Source organism: Typopeltis vanoorti, chromosome 6 (assembly GCF_054136105.1).
Source record: "Typopeltis vanoorti isolate ZY-2024b chromosome 6, IOZ_Tvanoo_1.0, whole genome shotgun sequence".
Lineage (NCBI taxonomy): Eukaryota > Metazoa > Arthropoda > Arachnida > Uropygi > Thelyphonidae > Typopeltis > Typopeltis vanoorti.
In genome coordinates, this window is record NC_143554.1 from 159115740 (window position 1) to 159142464 (window position 26725).

The window sequence follows — 26725 nt, forward strand, 5'->3', positions numbered from 1 at the left end:
TGAGAGGCTGCTTCGTTACGAATATTAGTTTTAATACTTACTGTTAAGGATTATGTAGTAATCATTAGCATTAATTATTAAACATAATTAAGTAAATAATGATCTGGCGTTTTTCGTATTTTCAAGGTAATTATTTATTTTTCGAATATCATTTTATAAACGTATCAAGAAGTGTTTTTTTTTTTTTTTTTTGGATTTCGGTCGAACCAAAATGGCGACTGAAAATATTTCACTTAAAAGCCAAGTTCAAGCAAATCACAAATTGGTCACCCAGTGAATCTTGTGATGGAAGGATGAAGGGTCACTTCTGTGACGTTTCGTACTTTAATATTTGTCTTGAGATTTCTTTCTTAGGTGGATCAAGATTTACTTTCATCGCCTGCAACCATCGAAAGTGTTTGCACGAGACGATTACTATCAAAAGGAGAGTTTCTATGAAGTCGTAGACTGCAATGAGGGACGCTCCCATCCAGATTCCAATGAACCTTCGGATGTAACTCAGCAGTTCGATTGGCTGGAAAGAAACGCAAAATCTATTAGAAGATAACAATAATACGATATATTTAATTGTGGAATATAATTTAAAACTCTGAAAAGAAGGGACTGCTGAAATACATACGACAAGTGTATGTGGGTGGGTGTGGTAAAGTTTAATTTACCAAGTGTGGTAAACGGTAAAGTTCAATTTCGCTGACCTTTAGAATACTTTCTCGCAGTGAACCAAAACTGCTTGAAAATTCCAGATGTTGTCCGAAAGAGGACAGCTCGACTATTGATGATTTCTCTCTCTCTCTCTCTCTCAGATAGGTAAAAATCAGTTGTTTCAGCATTCAGCATAACGCAGCTGCTTTTTTAAATAGCTGCTTACCACCATAATCGTGATGTGTTTCTCATCGGTGGGGAAAGCGTTTTAGCTTTATTTTTTTATTGTTTTCCCCAATGTAAAAGTGCACACGTCTCTTCATTTTTGATCCACAGAGGTTATTATAAATTTTTTTTTTCAATTGTATGAAAACAAGAATCTAATTATCCATTTAATCCATAATATTTTCCCTTTCTTTCTTTCTTTTTGTTATTTTCTTGTGTATGTGTGCGCGCATGCACATTGTTTGTTTGTCATACGAGCACAATACCCACGCATACATTAACAATAAATTGTAAATTTCGAGTGTAATAAATTTACCTAACCTAACCTACAAATCAAATCTGTTTAGATTTGATGGATTACGCTGATAAGAAGAAGGATGATTTCATCGAACTACGGAGCACATCTTTGCTAAGGCAGTCAAAATCTTGATGAATTCTGGTTTTCATCCAAATGGCTGAATACCCAGTTTTGGCAAACAACGCACTTTTGGCCTTAATCCCATTTGCAACCACCTCCTCTCCATGGGAATCTTGTTTTAGACGAAGTTTAAAAATCGACCGGATGCCAGACACGATATTCGCTTACTGATATTCGATTTTCTGTCCTACCTGGTGGAAAGCATCCATCTCATTAAAGCGGTTATGAAGAATCAGAAAATTTTATAATTTCATAATAAATATAGTTTAACCCATTATTGAAGTGTAGGCAAACAAAGTTTGCGCCTGAAAATATCTTCAGGACTGAGGCAAGGTGATAATCTCTTGGCAACTCGCAGCAAAGGTGGACCAAGCTCTCATCTCTCCTTGTTTGACGAGACCTCAATAAAGGTCGAAACCGATCCGGGTAGTGGCCCCTCCCTTAATGCATAGCAGTATACATGTCCGCAAGGAGATGTGCTTTGCATTATGGGCGATACTAAGACAAGGAGAGATGAGAGCTTGGTCCACCTTTGCTGCGAGTTGCCAAGGGATTATCACCTTGCCTCAGTCCTGAAGATATTTTCAGGCGCAAACTTTGTTTACTTACACATGGATAAAGGATTAAACTAAATTTATTATAGTCTAACCAAGTGAAAAATAAACTTTCAACATTATTTTATAATTGTTTAGGATAAACAGTTTCATTTGAACATTTGTATTTTTTTAATCTTTATTAAAAAAGAAAGTATATTACAAGAATGATATTGTAATATACTTGCTTGAGAGATTGTTGAAAAATCTTCGTCGATGGCCAAAAATGAAAATTTTCGGACAATAAAAAAGGGATTTTTATTATAATTTTGGTAGATTTAGTTATTTATCGTGACCTACAATTATCTGAGGCAAACATAGTTTACTTTCGCTGTTGAGAAAGGATGCTCATATTTATGATCAAAGAGATAAAACACAAGCTAAATTAGTGGAAAAAATAACTTGCGCTGTCCTTTGATCAAGCTTATCAAAATGAATGGCGCACCACAACAACAACCGAACAAAAAACAGGGAATATCAAGATTCTCTAATGTGACGTAGTGCAGAAACCTCAGCGTCTTACTCTTAAAAACTCTGCGCAGATCATATAAGAGAGGAATTCGCTCGTTAGCCTTGAAAGGCTACTTGAAAGTGTGTCGCGATTTCGTATGGGAAGCACGTGCAACTAAAACTACCTTACCTCGTACGTGGGTTTGTAGGAATATTCCACGACGTTTCTCTCCATTATGAAGAAAACGGCGATACATCTTCGGCACTGAAAAGAAAAAAAGAAAGAATCATTTGCGATGAGATGAGTTCGGCATTCAGAATATTTTTCGATCTGGAATTATTCCTGATTTCATAGGATCCTCAAGATTTTCAACTATTCAAAGGATCTCTAAGCCCCCTAAAGATAGAAGTCGTTAATAAAAATGGAAATTTCACTAAAAAAAAAGGATGAAACTCGAGATCCTGACTCATAGGACAATAACTACTGTTTGAAATCCTTCATCAGGATTTCTCACACAGGATCATTAGGAAACTGTTACGTAAAAGTGAGTGGAGTTATTCAATCTGTGAGTCTCTTATTTGATAGTATTTTGGGGAAGGATTCCAAGTGTACCACTCAGAAACTATACTCCGAAGTGGACTGAATTGGGATTCGGATAGTGCTGGGGGCTGTTCGGGGAAGAAATAATGTCTTGAACGGAAAAGCCCAAATCTTTCGGAGGCTGAGGATGTTGCACGTTAGTGTCGGAAAGGTTGAATTTTGATGTTAAATTAGAATTTAGATAATTTCTTTCTTTTTTTAGCATGGATATTTAACTCGGAAACAACAAACTTAATCACTGCTATACAGTGACAACAAGAATCACAAGAAGAGAATTGTAGCCAATCGCATTAAAAGAGCGTTTCAGAATACTGTCCGCCCACAGATGCGAGACCCTCGGCTGGCAATGAGCCAAGAATATTCAATTCATGTTGAAGGAGAGAAAGGAATAAGGCGATGTACGAATTCGTTACAACAACACGCGAAATCACATGCTTTAAGGTGAGAGTTTTTCCAACTGTTGTACGAGCAAAATAGTTCCCACTTTGAAAACTACTATTTTCGTAAAAGAAAGGCTAGTATTCCGACGTATAACAGTAACCACTCATCCCACGACACGCATTGATTACCCTTTTATCGGAATGGATTCGCCTTCTTCTGCCATGCGCAGAAGTGTCGAGGGGTCTCAACACTTCTGCACTGCACCACACTCATTGTTAGAACAGCTGAATGTAGAGCCGTTTTGTAACACATTCTTATAGCATTGACTGTTAGTGCCATTGTCTACTTTTCTCATTTAAATGCTGAAGCTCAAACCACCCAATTTCTTAGTGATTTTCAGTATCAAATTACATTGAATTCCATCAAACCAGAGAGGAATCGTTCCCTGTTTTCCCTCCACACTGGAACAGTCAAATTATTGGGGTTGGGGGAGAAAGAAAATATCTATGAACGAGTGTTGAACCTAAGAATGGGAATTGGTGAGGAAAAAACTAAAATGAAACAACCAGTTCCGAACCTAAAGGTGAATATGCATTGAATATCTATCTCGAATAAAAAGAAAGAAAGAAAAAATGAAATATTGAAGGCGATTTAGCAAAGTTAGTTTCCGCCAACTTTGCTCGTGACGGATGGTGTGTCTTCGAGTGATTATTTGGATTTTTCTTTCAATCAACAGAAGGTGCCTGCAATAAACTGCGGAAACAATATTAACTTCCGTAGTACGTCGCTGCCCGAAAAACCAGTTTCGATTCCAGTCGCAGAGGAGAGGGAGTTTCTCTAAGCATTTCGTCGGGCGGTTCCCGAGTTAGTCTACCACGGCCATTTTTTTTTTCCTCTCTCCAAAAAACATGGAATTTAAACCAGCATCTCTGAAAAAAAAAAATCGACCGTACATCTAACCCCCTTACCGACAACGATAGTAATAGGGCTTATGGCCACGATCTGGCGAGGTTTTACTCTCTTTTTCTCTTCGGAAAAGCCTTGATTTCTTGAGCTCACTGAAGGTCTCCAAGGAGAGAGTGGCTACCAATCTCCTTCAAACCTTAGGGAGAAAGCAGCTCTGCTCATTCCCTTAGGGGTATAAAAATGCATCAGAGAATGAGCTTTATTTATTTTTAAATTCAGACAGCAGAGCCAGTGAACATCTTTGCACTATTCAATGCATTTTCCATCAAGATGTCATTTTGGCTTAAGGAATATAACTTAAAAAGTGTGATAAAAGACATGATTGGCATTGACAATTAATTCGGTGGTAGAGTTGTAAATCATCTTTGGTTCTGAAGTTGTAAAAAAAATGAGGAACCATAGGATGATGCAAAGTGCATCTTCAAGAAACGCGATCTCACTAAAACTATGCAGCAGCCGACTCGTCTGCTGCATCCCCTAAAGGCGACATCAATGACTGTATTCGGTGTGTGTGTGTGTGTGTGTGTGTGTGTGTGTGTGTGTGTGTGTGTGTGTGTGTGTGTGTGTGTGTGTGTGTGTGTGTGTGTGTGTGTGTGTGTGTGTTCACGAGGCCGGTTTGTCTGCTTGCGGGATGAAAACCCACAGACAAAATGGAGGAAAAACCCTGCTGTCCGCGCCCAAGACGGGCTAACTTGGCTATGGCTGAGGAAGATCCTTAAGCTCCTCGCGTCATGGACAGGAATCGAAATAAGGACACTCCTTTCCCAGGAATATGGTTGCGAAGCGCATTCCCGCTAGGCTAACTCCGCGAGCTATGATCGAATCATCTGCAACAAATGATTTTGTTTACGCAAAACAGGAATGCTCGGACCAAACACTCTGATAGTGAAGGTTAAATGTGACAAACTGACTTTTTTATTTTTAATAAAACACACGCAAACGCACACAGAACAACTCACACACACACACGCACATCAAAAATATAAAACAAAGAAACATTGGATTCTATTCTAATTAGCCATGAGAAAAGGGTTAGATAATCCGGGAGTTCTTTACTATAGATCACGTCAATCAATACACAAGTCATTTGAGGACTCTATTAAACTACGTCAGAATCTCGCACCAGACAATGAAGATCATCTACTACAAAACAGTCATGCAATTCGATCGCAGGGCTTCTGGGGTGATTGGTTGACTTGGATTGAAGAATCACGTGATGAGGAGAGTGTTGTGTCTGTTCATTTCTGGTGTTCTGATGGTCCTGTTAAGTGGGAGGAAAAATCCTTCCGCCAGGGAATGAGATCGGCTTACTGTCCTTCAGTCGAAAACAACCGAAAAATGTTCTTCACGTGCTAGACAGGATTCGAACCCAGGTCTTTCTATCCTTTGGATTCGAATTCCATCGTCAAAACTGACTGAGCCTCTGGGATGAAAAATGAAGACGATGTCCATTCATGCTATCCTAGCCAGCAAAAACGAAACTACACATTTAGGCAGTAAATACATTCACAAGTTAATCAGAGTTTCTTCTGGTTAATTTATGAGTGAATTAATCAGCTTTTCTTCTCAGCTCAACTGCTGCGAATTCCTTATCTTTGCTTTCGGAATGGTGGTAACCTAAGAATAAAATGGACGATGTTGGACAGAATTCAATACTGAAAACGAATGGAACATTTTCAATTTCAGAACGATGATCTAGAACAAGATCGAATAATATGCATTAAGAAATCATTTGGTTGAACCACGTGAATTTGCCTTCTTATGGGATTACCTAAGATTATAATTTTAGGTAATCACATCAGAAGGATAATGGTATGATAAGTGTGGTCCGTGTGGTAACAGGAGAATCAGCAGTGCCGCGAACTTCGAGTTTCTATTGGACTGCTGCCGCCATCAAGTGATGATCAGACGTTTTGGTCCTAAATTTCAAACCACATTCACCTTGAGAAGCAAATCACACGCTTCCCGAAAGTCACTGCAGACGTTCTCTAGTGTTATTGGGGATGGCCAAGGATATCTGCATAAACAACGAAGACCAAATTTTTTGATGTATTTTTAATTTCTGAAGAACGTTCAGTAGTGAAGTTCTGCAAAGCATTTGACAAAGTTAAAAGAAGCGATTAAAAATAACACATTAATAGAAAGACAAATAGCAACTAATATCCTAAAACTATCACAAGTATATATGAAAATATTCAAATACAAATAAAATTAAATCATGAACTATTTTATACTAGAGAGATAAATCAAGAAGTCCGACAGGATGTCCCCTCTCAGCAACTCTTTTTAATATCCACTTAAATGAAATAATAATAAAATGGAATAAAAATTTCCATCAAGGGATTAAACTTTCTCTTAGTTAATAATTACAAATTCTGAGCATAATTTGCAGAAAGGTTTTTTTAATATAAATGAGATAGCCAAAGATTATGGAATGATAATATCAACAGAAAAAATAAATAAAATAAAAAATAAAAATGACGTTTAAAGGACAGGATCCAATAAGTACTAAAAGAGTAATTGAAAACAAAATGTTAGAAGAGTTGAATTCATTTAACTACCTAGTTTGTATGATCACATATGAAAATGAAAAAGATATAAATGTCTTAATGTATTTGAAGTTTATGAGAAAAACTGCAAAGTATACCCTATTCGATCACAAAAGATACGACGAAATTATGAAAGAATTAAACCAAGAACCGGTAATTGAAAAAAATAAAAAATATAAACATAAATGGATGGAACACGTTCAAAGAATGAAAACAAAAATATTACTAAAACAAGCCTTAAAGTACAAGCCATTAGGAAAAAGAAAACCAGGACGTTCTCTTAAACAATTCAACGATGACTTCTAAGGCTGGAACAGGCCATGCTAGGCCTAAATTCTTGATACGCATGATCATGAATAATGTTCATTGTTGAGGCAAGCGAAACTGAGAGCACTGCTTATTTCAAATTAATGAAAATATAAAGGTTGTTTTAGAAGATCTTTGCTCATTTTAGCCAACGTCAGCTAAAGCCGCACAGCACGACAAAATGCAATCGTTACTTACAAGAAGCATTTAGCAATTTAATATAATTTAACTAAATTAAATATATTAGTAAGAATTTGACTAATATTTTCTGAATTTCAGAAGATCTGCTTATAACAATTTAAGATCGCTGAAACACCTATAAAATGAATACATAATTGAGCTAGAAAAATATATCACTGAACGACGTATCGACCGTGAGATGCGGTGATTGATTTTCAATCCAATACACTTGGAGGGTAATGGATAGCAATGCTGTAGCCAATGAAGTTCTAACTGAGGCTCGGCTATTGCTGTTACCCTCCTGCCATGATCAGAGCTTTAATTAATAGCTCAATAACACCTTATCCCTACACTGTCCTCTACAGATAACGGGGAATATGAAAAGCATTCTTGCTTCGCCCCTTTAAGCCAGTCCTTATATAAGGACGTATTTTAATTGTTATTCATACTAAAGATTCGTAAATTGTTCATCCTTCTTTCGAAGCTTCATCTTTTAAAGCCAGAGTTAATATTTCAAAACGTCAAGCCATCCCGCATACACTACTTATGTTATCTTTTTCAGATATTCTCGCGCTGATTAATATTATAATCTCAGTCAATATTTTTGAATATAATGATAACATATATAAACATATTTTCGGTTGTCCGATGAGCCATAACATCAGCAGCCAACTGGCCAACTTTTTCTGACACACGGAATGACAATTTCTATTCCTTTCCCTCCCCATTAGTATCTCCTACTATGGTAGATGTCCATGAAGTCTCATGTATTGACAAAAATGAATCCCACTTAGCTTAATTCCCTCAACAACTAACAAACTGTGCTCTCGAGTCTGTCCAAAATCTTGCTCCGCTCCTTCCCGAAACAAGTGATCAAGAATGTGTACAGTCTTAAAAATTCTAGAAAGCCATTGTATTCGTCTTAATTATAAAACTGTCTTCACCACTAGTAATAAACAACAAGCTCTAATAACACGTAAAACCACAACACCACCGTCCGACATATTATTGTGAAATATCGCAACGTAAAATACCATCGAAGAAGCTCCCTGAAATGAGGTCACCGTTATTTCCAAGTGAACTACATTGCTCTGGATGCACAAGAAGCGACCGATATGCTATAAGCACAAAGAGACCCTCTCTAGTCTTGTCCTTATAGCAATTAAATAAGATGAATTACACACGTTGTCGTCAAACGAACTAAATTCCATTTAAAAGCGTTTTCGCTTTCTACAATCGGATGACGATTTTTCCTAAACGCCAGCACACCGTCGTACCTATGGCCAGTTACGTATTACTACAAGTTTTTTTTTTTTTTCAGTCATCTTTTTTAATTCCATTTTTTATTTATTGTTTTATCCTCTTTATTTATTTGATTCCTTCTAGTTATAAAATCTCGTTTACTGACTCCATATCTTCATGTTATTCCAGTTTCAGACTAGGTCTTAGTTTCTACAATAAGTGTATTTACCGCATTCCGAAACAATACATGCATGAACCTCCTCGAGTAAATCTTGATGCTGTAAGAGAAGCATAAATCTCAATTTTACCAGCAAATATGCGGAAATAATTATATACAAGGAAACTCGAAGACCAAAAATTGCTATTGAAAAAAAAAAAAAGATCAATATGTTCTCTAAATAAATATTATCGAGAGGGAAGAAAACCGCAGATCGAGAATGCAAATAATGCAACAGCCATTCAGACACGTGGGGATGCATTCTTTGTCAGTCCTAAAATGTTAATCTCATCAGGTGTAAACGTATTAAAAATGAATCCACTGCACGTCCAAATAGAGAGAACGGATGATAAAAATAAACACATGAAAAAAGTAACATAAAAATACTGGATTTTTGAAATCTAATGTCAATAAGTAAAATTTAGTTGTTCATGTGGAAAAAAAAACACGAAGATGAATGAGAATAAAAATTAAGGCTACGACCATGAACAATGCATAGCATTATGGGACGTTCACCTTTTTTATTACTTGTACATGGGAAATATATGACTCCTATCTTATTCCAACCTTCCAATCTCTTCTGGATCTGCTACCACCGAATATATTTATGTGTTCATCTGGGAACTTCTTTGGGGAAAGGGGAGGCCATCGTCCGTTTTCTTGGTGAGCGACAGGCTTTCGAGCGGTTCGACCCTGTTTATTGACTTGCAGAGCTGATGCTTGGTACTTAGTGGGGTTTGCTGTGTACAGCTGAGACTTGGAGTGGCGGCAGGCTTGCCTGTGACTGTGTGGGACTGAGGTTAGTGTTTCCGGAGGAGCTACGAGATGTTTGAGCTAGGTGAGAGAGAGAGAGAGAGAGAGAGGCCTTTTTATGACACTCAGATGTTTTAGTAATCCTAAGGATATTGAACAAAGAAATCCTCCATAAAGGTTGAAACTGGTCTAGTAGTGACCCTTCCTTTATAATGCGTAGCTTTATAGACGTCCCTAAGGATGTGTACTTGCATTGTGGAATAAAAAATCGATTAATGGGAAGCCAACAGATTCCGTATACGAATGGCCTCGTCATGAAAATACTTCAGCACTGCGTTTGCATACACTTGAATCATACAATCATATAATTTATTGGAATGTTTGATTTATTTAGAAAATGTGGGGATCTCGTGCAGCTCGCGATGACGAGTAGAACGTTTGGTGTGATGATGTCCAATGCAGTTACGATGGAATGAGGACTCAGGAGGAAACGAAGGGAACACCCCTATGAGGGACATCACGCAAGGAATCACATGAGAATCACCAAAGCAATTCTTGTGTAATTACCAACACACATATCATCAGTAGAACATATGATCCTCTCTAACTTAACAGGCTTGAAAGAGACGGACCAGCTTGTATACACCGCAGTCCCGAGCTCATTTGGTCATTTAAGTACGCCGACCACATTGTACAAAGCTCATGTACAAGAAAACGTAGACTTTCTTTACCATACAGTTTCTATATCGTGCATAAAACCGCTAATGTTAAAGCAGTACAATTTGAATGTTGCCTTCGTGCAAGTGTTAAAATCTCCGAGATGCTGAGATCACCAAAACTATCTCATTCAGATTAGGCGAATATAAAATTTCAGGAGAGTGCAGTATAATATTATATAATATTATACTGCACTATACTATATAATATAATATAATACTATATTATATTATATAGTATTATAATATAATACATCAGATGAATGGGATGATCGGGAGAGTTTCACATGAAAGAACAGATTAAAGATGTAAAGGCGAGTGCAGAAATGTATTCTAGCTTGTCATGCCACCTGTGAAAAACACAAAAGGTGCTTTGGCAAGAACGTTATACTTTGACTTCATCAACTATGTTTGCAAAGAAGCTGAAATTGCATGCTGTTGAACAGAGTGTATCAACCTCAAGGCCTTACTTTAAACCATGTATGGTCATTCATCATACAAACAGTAAAATGCCCAAGAAATTGGGATCAAGGTTACGATTGACATAACTGTAAGTCACGTGTTTGAAATATTTCACGACGTGTGCCATTAGTTTAGTGACAATTCTATATATGCAGTTTGCTTAAGAATCATCAAATGATGTAAGTTTTTCAAATTAAAATATTTTATTCCTAATGTACGACGCCACAGAGTACAGAAAATCGTTTAGTTGTACAATATTTACGTGGTGTTTTCTCACCAAAGAATACCATTTTTGCATTTTCTTTTCTCTCCTTTAAAAAGACACGATCCGTTGATGTGGTCCATGGGGGAGGAGGTGTGTGTGTGTGTGTGTGTGCTGCGTGGTTCGGCGCACACCCACGGAATAGCAATATCACCGATATTGTATATTTCGGCATTTATTATTTGTTTCCTGGCTTGGCGTGATTCTTAAAATTCATCTTCATCATCATCTTCCTTATACCCTCTTTTACCTTGCGGTGTCGAGGATTCATTGATCATCGGACCTCACTCCGTTTACAGGATAAGGTGGTCAGCCTTATGCCTCGGTGTATCCTATGGCCTGTAGTGTTAAGTTCTCAAGGCCTTGCCTGCTTTGCGGGATGAAAAACCCAAGAATAAACTGGGGAAAAAACCCTGCTGTCCACTCCCAAGACTGGCTAACTTGGCTATGGCTGAGGAAGATCCTTCAGCTCCTCACTTCACTGACGGGAATCGAACCTAGGGCACTCCTTCCTCAGGCATGTGGTTGCGAAGCGCATAGCCACTAGGCTAACCGCGCGGTCTCCATTCTTAAAATTAAACAAACATAGTAATGCTTCATTAAGAGAACACTTTTTCACGCGTAAACATCGTATCACATTCGCATTAATAACGAGAATGTGCGGTCACAAATACAGGTACCTTTGAGCTCTTTGAACAGATGTACAGATGGCGCACAAATTCTTAGCATTCCAGTGGTTTTAAACCGCCCAGAAAGCGAGCCAGAGTGTGCGCTTAGACGATAGTACCCAGAAATCAATGGTTATAATTGGTTATTGTGTCAGTCAATCAAATTGAGCGTTGCCATTTGTCATACATTTTTTTTTGTGTGTTTTTTTTTTTGTTTGTTTTCTCGTTTTCATCTATTTTGCGTGCGCGAAGTGTGAAGTGATGTGTTTAGGACACCGATATGGAGAAGTAATTTTCTATAAATGATTTATAACTTTTTGCCCATATTTACCACGGGAAGGGAAGCAGTGTCGACGAATGTCCCGTTTTCTGCCAGAGCTTTCGCGGATTGTTTGATTGATTACAGTCGAAGGAGGTTGGAACTTGCGTAGAAATAAGAAAGTGAAACGAGTTATTTCATCCTTTCTTTGGTTCAATCCGGAAAAATAATAATTTCCCGAGTGATTATTTTCCGATTTCTGTGCGTATTATTTAAAATTCGTATCAAAATTCAAATTATCAATTGTTACAAATTGTTATTCATTTCGGTGATTCTCTATGGAGTGGCCATAGTTGAAAAAAAATAATTAAGCAATCGTCCCAAATTATATTGGTTATTAAAAGGAAAATCTTTTATTTGCGATTACAACGTACAGAGTCATTGAAAAATAACCTAAACAAAAAGGGAACAACTTACTCGCACGGTGGTCTGCACGCCGACTGGCAGTGGTTGTGATGCTTCTCCTTTCCTTTGCACTCTCCTGCGCCTAACATGAAGGGAATTAAACCCGAATATTTCCTTATATTCGTAAAACAAATTTGCTCGATAGTTGGAGAATTCGTTAAAACTGGTGTGAGCGACCTCATGCAGAAACACGTAATTTGACTATCATGACTTACATAATAATAAACAAAAACTACGCCAACTGGTTTCGTTTTTTAATACGTACTTTCATACTCATGTTTTTGTTACCTCAATGAAATTTCTTCGCGTTTCGAATGTTTTTTCACAGAGATTTCAAAACAGTCTAACCCTTATAAGGACTGGCTTAAAAGGGCGAATCAATAATGCGTTTCATCTTCCCAGTTGTCTGTAGAGGACAGTGTAGGGATAAGATGTTATTGAGCTATTAAAGCTCTGATCATGGCAGGAAGGTAACAGCAATAGCCGAGCCTCAGTTAGAACTTCATTGGCTACAGCATTGCCATCCATTACCCTCCACGGGTATTCGGTTTCTTCACCACCGCTGGCTTAAGAAACGAAAACAGTCTAAATGCATTTAAAGTTCTTATAAGAACTGGGCGATGGACTGAGTGAGTCCTTGACTCTTTATCCCGTCATCTGAATGAAGAAAATCTGTGTGGATGGAGTGTTATTGAGCTAAAAAGCTCTAGTCATGGCTGGGTAACGGCAATTGCCGAGCCTCAGTTAAAACTTCATTGGCTACGGCATTGCCATTTGTTACCCTGAAAGTCCTAAAAAGGACTTTTGGCTTGTCCTTAGGTTCCTTTACAACAACAACAACGTTACTGGCTTGCTGGGTGAAGCATAAAATGCTTTTTATTTTCCCCTTTATCTGTGTTGAGAAGCTTGATGGGGGAGGTTGTGAGACTTATGCTCGCACTTTGTGAACTATGGAGTTAGCTCTGTTCTGCTGAAAGAAGGATTGCCTTGGGTCTTTTGTGTTTTTGATAGTCATGTTCACTATAACTGTAAGCTTGTCTGATTAGTGGATTGGGATGAGAATGTGCCTTGCTGAAGAACTTTTCCGCATGGTCATGAAGGAGAGAACGGATGTCAGGGGTTCCGGTTTCTCTGTGGATCTGCGTGTTTCTGACGAACCATGGGGCGTCTAATTGTATCCTCTGTAGTTTCTGGATGTTAGATTTGGATGTGTGACTCCATGCTGGGGATGCATATGTGATTACTGGTCGAATTACCATCTTATATAATAACAGCTTGTTATTATATAAGATTGTTATATTATATAATAACAGGTATTCCTGCCAGGATTTTGCGCCTAGTTAAGATGGTGCCATTTATTTTTATCTGCATGGATCTGTCAGTGAGGTATGATTTTATTAGACAGTTAAGGTTTGTTGGAATGTTGGCCTGAATGAGTTTATAGAGTAATCCTTGATGCCATACCTTATCAAAGGCCTTGGCAATATCCAGAAAAACTGCAGCTGTGTGAAGGTTCCAGTTGTATCCTTGAGTGATATGCTCCACTAGTCGGTGTATTTGTTGCACTGTGCTTTGCATACGGTGGAAGCCGAATTGTTCGTTTGGAATTATTCCTATTTGGTCTGATTTTTCTTGTAGTCTTGAAAGGATAATGTTTTCAGCAATCTTTCCCAGGTTGGAAAGCAGGCTTATTGGACGGTAGCTTTGCGGGAGTTGCGGATTGTTTCCTGGCTTTTTTATTGGTATGATGTCTGCTGTTTTCCATGCAGAGGGGAAGTGTTGTATCCTCAATATTGCATTGGTTATGTTAACCAGGTGCATAATAGCCTTTCTAGGAAGTAATTTGATGATTCTGTTAGTAATTCCATCTGGCCCTGGAGCTTTTTTGTTGTTTAGATGTTTTATGATGTTGGTTATTTCAACTGGAGTAGTGGGGGTGATGCTGGCTGGTTTGTCTTCGGACTGACTTAAGGTACGCTTGATATGCTGGTGGACTTTATATATGTGGGTGATGTTTATATTATCATATGACGGGCTGCATTGTTTTTCTAGGTTTTCTGCTATTGCTTCTGCTTTTTCTTTATCAGTGTGCGCCGTTCCATAAGCAGTTTGCATGGGCGGTAGGGGATTGTGTTTAGTGCGCAGAATCTTCAGAAATTTCCATATTGTGTGATCTTCTGGGTTGAGTGATGATAGTTTATTGTCCCAATCCTGGTTCCTGTGGATTTGAAGTGCTTTTCTGACTTGGTTGTTTAACTTGTTCAGAGTTTTCTTGTCCTGTGGGGCTCGTGTGTTGTGGTATCTTTTCCTGGCTTTGTTTTTTGTTCTGATGAGGTCCATTATGTTTTATGGGAGCAGACCGGATGGGTGGTTGGTTGTGGTTTTGGTGACTGCTTCTAGTGCTTTTTTAATTTGGCTTGTTAAATTGCTTATTGCTTCATCTATTTCTTCTTTTTTGTGGATGATTGGTACAGGACCAATGTATTCTGGTAGGATTTTAGCTAGCCTATCCCACGATATGAAGGTGTGCTGGTGGGCCAGTTGGTCTTGCGTGCCAAATTTGATCAGGATTGGGTTGTGGTCGGATGATAGTTCACTGAGCGTCTCTAGTTTGTATTGATAACTGATGTTTCTAAGGATAGCTATGTCAAGTACATCTGATCTGCCATGAGGGCTATAATGAGTGTGCTCAGTAGGTCCTGCTACCACAACTGAGTTAAGTGTTGAATAGTTGTGTAGTATGCGACCACTTCTGTTCTTGGTGGTGCTGAACCATGCTGTGTGTTTGGCGTTCAAGTCACCTACTATGATGGTGGGGTCTGTGGTGCCGAGGACTGCATCCAGGTCTGTTGTCAGTAGAGGATTGCTTGGTGAGTTGTAGGCAGCAAATATCTTGAGGCTTCCAGCATTGTTTGTGTGGACTTGTATTCCTGTGGTTTCCAGGTTTGTAGTCTGTGGGTTGGATATGGCATTGTGGTGGAGGTATGGTTTGATGTAGATGGCAGTGCCTCCCCCTCTGGAGCTGAGTCTATCCGTTCGGTATATTGTGTATCCTCTCACTTTTGGGTTGTTGGCAGGTCTTAGGTGGGTCTCGTTGATCAGCATTATGTCCGGGTTGTGTCTTTGTGCGAATTCCTGTAGTTCTAATGTTTTGTTGGTGAGGCCATTGGCATTCCAAGAAGAACTTACTGTTTGGATCAGTACGTCCTTTGGCGTACATTGAATATTTCTTGCTCAGCAAACAGTCGTCGTCAGCCAATATTTCGTTTATTAAACAACCGACATAGCAATCCTGGAAGAAGAAAATAGACGCACGCTAACTTTAAATGAATAGTAATACTAACTATACAGCTGCATACACGCACATTTGCTGATTAAATCTCTTTTTTGAGCGATAATAACAATAATATTTTTTTTATTGATCTCTCAAATATCTACATATATACTACGATCATTTTGATTGACATTTATTATATTATTTTACAAGGTTCAGCACTTTGTGCTACATATAATGAGATTTCAACAATGGTGATAATAACATATTTTTTTGCTATCTTTTAAAATAACAATCAGTAATAATTTAGAATTATATAGTTCAGAGTTACACAAGTTATATAATATTACATGTTGTAGTTCACTTTTTTTATATATATGTAATATTACATATATATATATATATATATATATATATATATTTGTTTATTTATTTATTTATTTTAAATATGTTTTAAATAATAATAATAATTTACAAAATATGATACAACATTACATACATTTGTTTACATGCATTACAATGATGCGTACATTACATGCACCTGATTACATGTGATACATTTATTTATTTATTTTATTTATTTTTTATCTTGGATGAGATGAGATGTATTTTCTCAGCTTTCATCTTCGAAGCTTATTTGTGAGCTTATCTGAGGATGACATCAGTTATTATTTATTGGTTTATTTGCTGTGCTAGGAAGCTATGAAATCAAATCTATGTTTAATTGGCTTGATTACCACTGCAGCCGTTGATTGAGAAATTCCACACACACACACACATGACAACTTGGAATGTTTTGATGCGTCGCTGAACTGGAAGCCTGAACGAATATATAGTGTTTCATTAAATTTATATGGTATTTTGGGTGCGTGTTTTTGTTGTTCGTAGTATGTCCTTAGAGCTCTTTTCAGGCTATTGTAGTTTGTAAGGTTTCTGTATTCAAAAGGTAATTTGTTTATCATGTCTGGGAAGTAGAAGTTTCGCGTGCCCTTTCCGTAGTGATTATTGTATTTAGATGTGATATAATTAGTAGTCTGAGGTCTTGTTATACGGTATGTATTTCTAACTGTCCTGTAGTTGGCATCGAAATAATGTTTTAGCAAAGCTGCATAGTGACATAAATGTTTTGCTGTCAGTATTTTGTGTTCTGACATTGCAATGTTTATAAGGTGGTTATTTTCTCTTTGTTCCCAAAAGATCAGTTTTGTCATTTTGTACTGTAGCGACATTAAAATATTTAGTTTGCAGGGTGCACAGAAAGCATACGTTGTTATAGCGTATATTAGTACATTTTGGCATAGTGCGTTGCATATTAGTGTTTTTAGGCGTATGGGAACTATATCTTTTAACCTGTAGAGTTTGCCACTTATTGTTCGGAGTTTGTTGTGTAGATGGTTTATGTGGCTATTCCAGTTCATATCTGCATCGAGGTAAATTCCAAGGTATCGCATTTTTTCAACCTGAGTGATTGTAGTGGTTTTGCTGTTCTGTGTGTTTTTCAGGTTGGAAAGTGGATGTTGGATGGTTATATATTTGTTATCAACTGGTCGAGTCAGTGGATTTCTGAATATCATTAATTTTGTCTTTTCTGAGTTTAGGTGTAAGTAGTTTTTCGTGAGCCAGTCTGTCATCAGATTTATGTCATGTTGCATATTTTTTTGGGCTATGCTTGGGCTATGGATGGATATTATAGCTGTATGGTCTGCGTATTGGAATATCTTACCTTTGAGTGGTAACTGATTAATATCGTGCGTGTAAATGTTGAATAGAGTTGGGGAGAGTACAGCTCCCTGTGGCACTCCACAGGTTACTGGTAGCTCTCTGCTTCTGTTTGACCCGATGCGTGTAATATGCTTTCTATTTTGAAGGTAGTTTGTAAACCACCTGTGAAGAGGCCCTTCTATTCCAACATGCCTCAGCTTTTCTAACAAGGTTTGATGTGTGAGTGTATCGAATGCTTTAGTTAGATCAATAAAGACTACCATGGAAATTTTATATTTGTCTAAGGCGATATTAATTACGTCTCTAAAGTCTTCCAAGAGAGATGTTGTTCCCTTATTTTTCTGAAAACCATATTGTGTTTTCAGAAAGATCTCAGTGTATGCTGTGAGTTTCTTCAGTATGATCCGCTCCATAATTTGAATGATAATTGGTAATGTTGCTATGGATACGTAATTGCTGATTAAATTTCTTTTTCCATGTTTGTATATGGGTGTGATTATGGCAGTCTTTAGCACACTTGGTATCCGTCCTGTTTTAAATATTTTATTAATTTTAGTGGGATAGGACTTAAGCTAGTTGCATGTTGCTTTATATCTTTAGGTCTTATACCATCAATTCCTGGGCCTTTGTTTGGTTTGATTTGATGTATTGCAGAGAGAAGTTCTGCTTCTTTTATGGTTGGGAATCATAATGTCTGTTTTGATTGTGGTCCAAGTGGAGGGTCACGTTTTGTGATTGGGGGAATATTTCTGTGCAGTTCTTGGATGGAGTCTGCGAAGTATTCGTTAAAGGCATTTGTTAGTTGTTGGTTAGGTTTTGCGTCTTTCATGAAGCTGTGTTTTATGGTTTCGGAGACGGTGGTGTTGGGAACAAAATGTAGCATCTCATTGATCAGATGCCAGGTTTGTTTCATGTTACTTTTGTGCAGACGTTAGTTTGTCCCTGTAGTAGCTTCTTTTTGCATTTCTGATTTGTGTTGTAAGGCGATTCCTTGTTATCTTATATTCAGTTTTTAAAGCTGTGTTATTTGGATATCGCTTTAATTCATTCCATAAAGCGTCCTTTCTGTGTATTTATAGGATTAAGGTTTGTGTTATCCAAGGATTTTGTATTGTTTTTGATCGAATTTGGACTTTCTTTGTGGCTTTCTTATATTTCCTTCAGTGTGAGTTTAATGTTGTTGTATAAGATATCTGCTGAATCTGATGCCAGGTGTTCCCAGTCTGATTTTCTTATTTCGTGGTTGACTATTTCTTCATGTATTATTGTTTTCTGTCGTTTTTCTTGTGTGGGACATTTCATGGATATTGTCTTGGTGTGCAGGTTTAGAGCGGTGAAATAATGGTCTGCTACTTTGCACTTTATGACTGATGCAGTGTAACTATTTGGTGGTGCTCGGACGTTTATATGATCTAGACAGGAGGCAGTGATAGTATTTCCGAATATTTCTTCTCTAGTACATGATGTTATTGTTGGTATTAGATTATACATGAATTGCGTGTCTAGGTGTTGTACAGTGTTGTTCTGGTTTTCGTTTGCAATATTTATGTTTGTCGCCAATTATCATTAGGTGTTCGGTTGAGCATATTGCTTGGCGTGAAAGCCAGCAATTGAGTTCGTGCAAGAATTTTATCATGTTTAGGTTTGGTGGCCTGTAAATAGCATTTAGTATTATTGAGTATATCACCAATACCACCAATGTCTATTGGTGGTATTAGTGATTTCGAGGGAAAGAGTTTCAGCATGCTCAAACTGATAGGCCGTTTCTTTTGCTATTAATTTTTGTTCGATAAATATTAATATTCCACCCCTCTTTTTGTTTGGCGGCATGATCTATGTTATTGGAAGCCTGGAATTTGGAAAGCAGTCACTTCGTCATTAGTTATGGATACTTCTGTAAGAATCAATATATCAATAATATCAGGGTAATTCCTCAGATAAGCCTGTAACAATAACCAATGTTTTCGGATGCTTCTAATGTTAATATGCAAGATTGAGAGACCTCTCGCTTGTACTCTGTGTTGTTAAGCGATTCGAAAGTAAAGTACAATTACTGAAATAATAATAATATTATTATTAATAATTTTAGACCTAAAAATAGACCTATTTATTACTTTTTTTGCTTGACTGTATAAGACATTAAATTTGCGAAATATGTTTAATGGTTTACCTGATATGTTACAGTCGCGAATCCTCCACTGTCGCTACTGAAAGCAGAGTAATCGTTTCATAGGGTGCAGGAAGGAGTTTCCTTGTCGTCTGTAAAAAAAAAAAAAGGTGAGAGCTACGTCGCTATTCGCGATGCAAAAAATAATGTTCATTATTAATAAACTGGACTGGTTGTAAAAATGCCACACTCACTCACTTTTTTAAAAAGGACGTTTGTAAGTCTGACGGAGATAAAGAAAGTCTGAGAGAACAAACGGATTGGGTAAGGCGTGTCGAAGAGTGAATCTCCAAACGAATGCTCTCGTGATTCCACGAGTGTTCCTCTTGAAGGTGTTGAAATTCCATTCGGGAGAAGTCACTATTTTCTGGAACAGTTTAAAGTAACTCATTTATGAAAACATTATTGTGGTGTAGCTTCTTCATGATTAAGATTAATTTTAAATAATCATCCGAGAAAAAGAATAAAAGAGAAAATGTTTTATATTTGCACTAAAATTGCCTTTCTTGAACCTCTTATTTTATAAAGTAAAAAAGATTCTTAAAAAATATGATTGTTCTCAGAATAGACAACGGAATCTAAAAATTAAATGTATATTATTGGAAATAAAAATTAAACCATTTATGTAAAGTAGAATAACAACTTTATATATACAGATAAATTTTGATAAATACTAGAAGGTAATAGTTATTTAATAATAAGACTAGTTTTCTTTAGTAAACTTCGGGAGTTTTTGGAAACTCTCGGCAGTTTCTTTGATATACCGGAATTGCATCTTATGTAAATTAAGGAAATACATCTTAATTCGATCGCTGAGAGTAGATTTGCGAGAATCAGCTTACCAAAACAAACCAAATATAAGTCCTTAAAAGGACTGGCTTAAAGGGGCGAAGCAAGAATGCTTTTCATCTTCCCCGTTATCTGTATAGGACAGTGTGTGGATAAGGTGTTATTGAGCTATTAAAGCTCTTACCATGGCAGGAGGGTAACAGCAATAGCCGAACCTCAGTGAGAACTTCAATGGCTACAGCACTGCCATCCATTACCCGCCAAGGGTATTAATCACCGCCTCCCCAAACCAAATATACTCAGGACGCAGGACATATATGGCGCAGAGGGCGAAGTTGAAGCTGTTCATATTCCTGTTGTCTGTTTCGGGAGCAGTGATGGGAGAGATTTGTGAGCTATTTTAGCTCGCCCTGAGAGGGCAGAAGTGGTTATTCGTCGTTGGGTGTTAGGAAGGTTTTCGGTCTTTTATGTTTCCAGTGGTCATTACCGTCATAGTTTCCGGCTTGTTGTATTAGTTGGTTTGGATGCGTAGATGTCTTCATAAAGAATTTTTCTGCTAGGGAGCGTAGTAGTGGAGAGATGTAGGGGATATTTATGTCCCGGTGGATCTGGGCGTTCCTGATGAACCACGGGGCGTCCAGAATCATTCGCAGGCATTTGTTCTGTAGTCTTTGTAGCTTGAGGATGTTTGTCTTGGAGGTATGGCTCCAGGCTGGCGAGGCGTATATAAATGTGGGACGGATCACTGTCTTGTACAGTAGTATTTTATTGCTTGAGCTTAGTTTGTTGTGTCTGTTGATCAAGGGGTATAGCTGGGCGATAACTTTTGAAGCTTTGGTGCATGTGCTCTTGATGTGGCTGTTGAAGCATAATCGTTTATCCACAAGTATTCCGAGGTATTTTGCTTCAGTTTTCCATGGACTTTTACAGTTGAACAGGGCGATGTCTCCTTTGTGGGATGCTCGTCTTCTTGTGAAGAGAATCGTTGTGCTTTTCTGGGGGTTTAATTTTAGTCGCCAGTCTGTAAACCATTTTTCTAGATTCAGGATGGTGTCTTGTAGTGTTCTGGTTACGAGATGTGGTTGGCGGGATCTGGCTAGTATAGCCGTGTCATCTGCATAAAGGGCGATGGTGGATGTGAGAGGATTTTGAGGGATGTCTACCATATAGATGCTGAACAGGATCGGGGCTAGCAGTGATCTTTGAGGAACTCCAGCGAGGATTTTCCATTGGGTTGAGACTGTTTCATTGATTGTGTCTTGCATCCTCCTGTTTGAGAGATATGATTTGATCAGGTGTATCATGTTTGGTGGAAGGTTTGTGATGATAAGTTTGTAGAGGAGGCCTTGCTGCCAGATCATATTGAAAGCCTTTGAGATGTATAGGAAGACGGCTCCAGTGTGCTGATTCCAATTAACTCCTGTGGTGATGTATGCCACCAGTCTATGGATCTGTCGGGTGGTGCTGTGATTTCGACGGAAGCCAAATTGTTCTTGTGGAATGATATTTAGTTGGTTGACATGAACTTGGAGTCTGATGAGGATGATTTTCTCTGCTGTTTTCCCTAAGTTAGATAGCAGGCTGATGGGACGGTAATTTTCAGGTAGGTGTGGGGTTTTGCCTGGTTTGTGAATTGGAATGATGTCAGCTTTTTTCCATGACTGGGAGAAGTGCTGCCATTTGAGGATGGAGTTTATGATGTTTGCCAGATGTGCTATGGCTTTGCGTGGTAGCGCCTTGATGACTTTGTTAGGGATGCCGTCGGTCCTGTGGCTTTTTTGATCTTGAGATGGTAAACCAAATAAACCAAATATAGACCTTATAAGGACTGGCTTAAAGGGGCGAAGCAAGAATGCTTTTCATCTTCCCCATTATCTGTAGAGGACAGTGTAGGGATAAGGTGTTATTGAGCTATTAAAGCTCTGATCATGGCAAGAGGGTAACAGCTATAGCCACGCCTCAGACAGAACTTCATTGGATACAGCTTTGCCATCAATTACCCTCCAAGGGTATTAATAACTCATCTCACAGTCGATTCCTAAACAAACCAAATATAAATATAAATAAAGTTCTGATCATGGCAACAGGGTAATAGCAATAGCCCAGCCATAGTTAGAACTTCATTGGCTACAGCATTACCATCCATTACCCTCTCTGGGTACCTATTTTAGTCGCCTCGTAGGACATGCATTAGCTACGTTGGAGCTATTCTTATTCCGGCAACCACAAGGGGACAAACCAAACTAAATATAGTCCTTATAAGGACTGGCTTAAAGGAGCGAAGCAAGAATGCTTTTCATCTTCCCCGTTATCTTTAGAGGAAAATGTAGGGATAAGGGGTTATTGAGCTATTAAAGCTCTGATTGTGGCAGGAAGGTAACAGCAATAGCCGAGCCTCAGTTAGAACTTCATTGGCTACAGCATTGCCATCCATTACCCTCCAAGGGTATTAGTTCTTAAAGTTCTTAAAAGAACTGGGCGATGGACTGAGTCCTTGACTCTTTATCCCGTCATCTGAATGAAGAAAATCTGTGTGGATGGAGTGTTATTGAGCTAAAAAGCTCTAGTGATGGCTGGGTAACGGCAATAGCCGAGCCCTCAGTTGAAAATTCATTGGCTACAGCATTACCATTTGTTACCCTGGAAGCCCTAAAAAGGACCGCATGCTCATATTTCTAATTTCTTTATTGATTTCTGAAATCGGTGTGATTGTTAATTTTGTATTTATAGAGAAATTACTTGTCGTAGTTTAACTAACTTTCTAAATATTTACTTCTTAAATAAATAAAGATTTTTTATTTATTTAATGTATGGATGTAGAGAAGAAAAAAAAAAAGATTTTGTGAGTACACCACAGACCCATCGAGGCATTCCTGTGTATGTTCTGGAATAAAATTGTACCTCGCAGACCAATTTGTACGCGTGACAGATTAATAACGAATATTTAATAATACACAAAATGTAAATAATTTTAGTAGAACTTTATGCAGTTTTGTTCGAAAAAAATGGCTGCTGACAAATAAACAAAGCACGAAATAAATAACATTAATAGAAGGCTTGAAAAATGCAAAATTTTTACGATGTGTATCATTATGGCAAGTCATTGGCTTATCCAAGAACTGGAGAAAGAAATTTAGCAAGTTTAGTTAAAACTGAGAGTGATAGAAAGTTTAAATTTATCTAATTGATTATCCGTAAATATTTCCAATCGAATATTAGCAGCGACGTCCTTTTACCTCCTTCGAACTTTATAGTAAACTCTTTCTCTGGTTTCGGGCTTCGTCGGGAAAAAAAGGTCACGCACTTCTTCGGAATGGTCGCCATAGTACAGGATGGATTCCGTTGCGTGTTTTCTAACAAACAAACAAACAACAAAAAAAAAACATGTAAAGTAGATTAGGTTCTAAGCAAAATAAGGAAATCGCGTTATTCGTGGCTTATGAGATATCTCTGCCCAAAATACGGTTGCAGAATTCTCTAATAAGCAAGCCACCATCAGATTAAAAGTGCAACGTGCTCACTAAGAGTTTTAATTCCAATTTTTCTAAGAAGAAGGACAGAAGATTCGATTGAATTATAGTTCAGGACAAATCTATAACAGGGATAGGAGACGTCTGTTGAACGTGGATGAAAAGACTATCCAAAAAAAAAAAAAAAAAAACGCTACAAAAAATAATTAAATAAATAATAATAATAAGAAGAAGATGAGGAAATGACAGAAGTTCAAAGGTTAAAAATATTAAGCAATTCATGGTCAGTATTGGAAAGATATCGAAGCGAAAATTGACAACGCCAAAGCTGAATTGAAAATGGCTTCGGCAGAGAAGCATCAAGAAAGAGACAGAAGGTCTGATACTTGCTGCTCAAGAACAAGCACTAGAAATTAATGTAATGAAGGCGAAGATCGAAAGGTTCTGCAATGATAGCAAATGTGCAGAGATAAAGAAGGGGCAGTGGACCCTCTAATTACTTCTCGCAGTAAGATCGTCCATACACATTTATAAGCAAAGGCATGTTCGGGTGCCAAAAGCTGCACACCGGAGCTTGTGCAGGAAATATGGCTTCCCAACTTGAAAAATCCCAACTTGGGAACACAGTTGAAAAACATATTGAAAATTAAAATGTTTAGAATTCAAACAGAAGACATCTTGAACGCAATATTCCAGACATCGCTGTATTCGACCAACAAGTGTGGTTTATTGATGGACAATATCATGCGATAGTAGAGTCGAAGAAAACGTGTATGAAAAACTGACCAGGAATAGGGATTTCGAGATTGAAATTCAACGAGTTTGGAGCACGAAAGCAACAACAGTTCCAATTGTCATGGGAGCCCAAGGAGTAATACCAAGAAACCATCTGGAAGAGTTGAGTCTCCCAGACATAACACCATCTCAACTCCAGAAAACTGCACTTTTAGGGAAATCTCACATTTTATGATGATATCCAGTCGATTCCTAAGCTTTGGATAAGGCCTGAATTGGACTCGTTTGCCAGTCAAAGATTTTACTTTGCTATTTCATATTTCTTGGTACTCTTTCTGTGTGAATTCTGTTAATTGAATATAATATTGATGATGAGATTTGTCATGTCGCTTATTGGAAATTTTTCTCTAAAGACCAAACATTTTTCATGCCACTCCAGGCCTCCCATAAGCGCCACAATGGCTCGAAACTGAGCGATGAAATCATCCGCCACCTACATACATTCATAAACCACCCGGATTTGAGCCCACTCGTTGGAGAGATGTGGTGCAGCTAACTTAACCAATCAAATTGGAGAATTAGATTCCTCCGAATTGGATGACCCTAATTGGTAAAGTGTAGAGCCGAAAGGCTTCCTTTTAGCATAAGGAAGATATCAGATATTATAGGTAAATATAGGAAGAAACTTAAAAGAGTTTTGAAATTTACCACACAGCATGTGAGAAGAAAATTCTGGACTCTGATGAGCACCAACAGGGCGAAACAGCTGTCAGGCCAGTGAGACCTAATTTAAACACTAATAAATGGTGAGTATACGAGCTCCTGGTTATAGTTCGCGCAGACCAAATCAACTTCGATTGCCTTTACGTTTTTATGTTTTGTCGAACCAGCCTTCCAGTATTATCAGCGTTCATATTTCGATGACATTTCGACTGCACCCCACCACACCCCTTTTTAGGTGAATATGAAACATCATAAGACGTTAGCATATAGTAATCTGTTAGTTCTATAGCAAGGATAAGGACTAGATACATCGAAAACGGTTCTCAATAGACCAAACCTTTTTCAAAGCCCCTTAAAGTCTCCAATAACCAAGATGGTGGTCTGACAGCTGCGATAACATTCATCTATCTCCTTAAGCCATACACAGTCATTCATGCTGAAGGTGGATTATAACGCACGGCTTTTATAAGAATATTTCGTTCTGTTTAAAGCAATTTTGTCCGTTAGAATCTAACGAGCGCTTGAGTATAACCCTTCCAGCTTCTTGAACTGAGCTCACTGTGCTTTCAAGTGCTACATCAAAAACGACTTGAATTCTTTTATAATTAAGCTTAAACTTAAACAAGTTTACGCAATAGGCGTTTAGCGCTCGTTAATATCTGCAGATATCGAAAATGAGGAAAATAATCAATGAAATTATAATTAAATTACCAAACTTCCATAATTCTGTTACTAGGCAATGAAGGTTCAAGAATAATTTTACGACGATGATCATTGAAGTAATGTCCTAAGAATTTCATTTCCTCTCATTGGGTAATCTTTCATGCGCGTGGGTTTTGAATCCTCTCGTATGCAGCTGACCTCATCATTCTTCTTAGCAACCACACCTCTAGAGGCATCAACTTTTTTCCGTTTCTTTTCCAATAGTCCACGTTTCTGAGGTGTGCGTTAATGTAGAATATCCACAGCAAGTCATCAGCCCTATTTTTATCATTAACTTTCTATTGATGAAGTATTTGCTTAATGTTAAGAAAGACTTTTTGTCTTCATCGTTTTACTTCTTTTTCCCAATTGCGATCGTCGGTGATGAGATTTTCCAAATATGGAAATCTGTCGACATGTGCTATTAAGGAGGCCTTTTAACGTTAGGTTTAGGTTTTATTCATCATTTTAAATAAAAAAGGATTAGAAGAATAAGATAACACAGAAGTAGAAATGTTGGAGTCCTGATTTCGAAATTTCTCTGCACGGAAACTCTTCCATTCAAAGGAAATTCTTTCATTTCCATTCTCTGTTTTACTCATTAATTACACCTCTACACTAATCACACTTCTACATTAACTACCTCTTTATCACGCATGCCGTGTGCTATTTAATAATAATAGTAATAGTAATAATAATCATGCGTATGAAGTATTTAGGCCTGTTCCAGCCTCATATAGAACAGGCCACTAGAATATAGAGTATACTTTGCAGTTTTTCTCATAAAC

At 37.7% G+C, this 26725-nt stretch overlaps 1 long non-coding RNA gene across 2 annotated transcripts in view; it reads right to left on the reverse strand.

The window, feature by feature from the left end:
- Positions 1 to 293: 293 nt before the first annotated feature.
- Positions 294 to 26725, reverse strand: part of LOC150106161 (uncharacterized) — a 45025-nt gene continuing 18593 nt past the window's right edge. The window contains exons 3-6 of one of the 2 annotated variants that reach the window (XR_016548423.1): positions 19717 to 19885; positions 19522 to 19610; positions 2519 to 2593; positions 294 to 514 (exon numbers count right to left, since the gene is read on the reverse strand). This is a non-coding gene — a long non-coding RNA (uncharacterized LOC150106161). Of the gene's footprint in view, positions 515 to 2518; positions 2594 to 16133; positions 19405 to 19521; positions 19611 to 19716; positions 19886 to 26725 lie in introns of those variants that run through there. The other variant, XR_016548424.1, reaches the window with a different exon arrangement.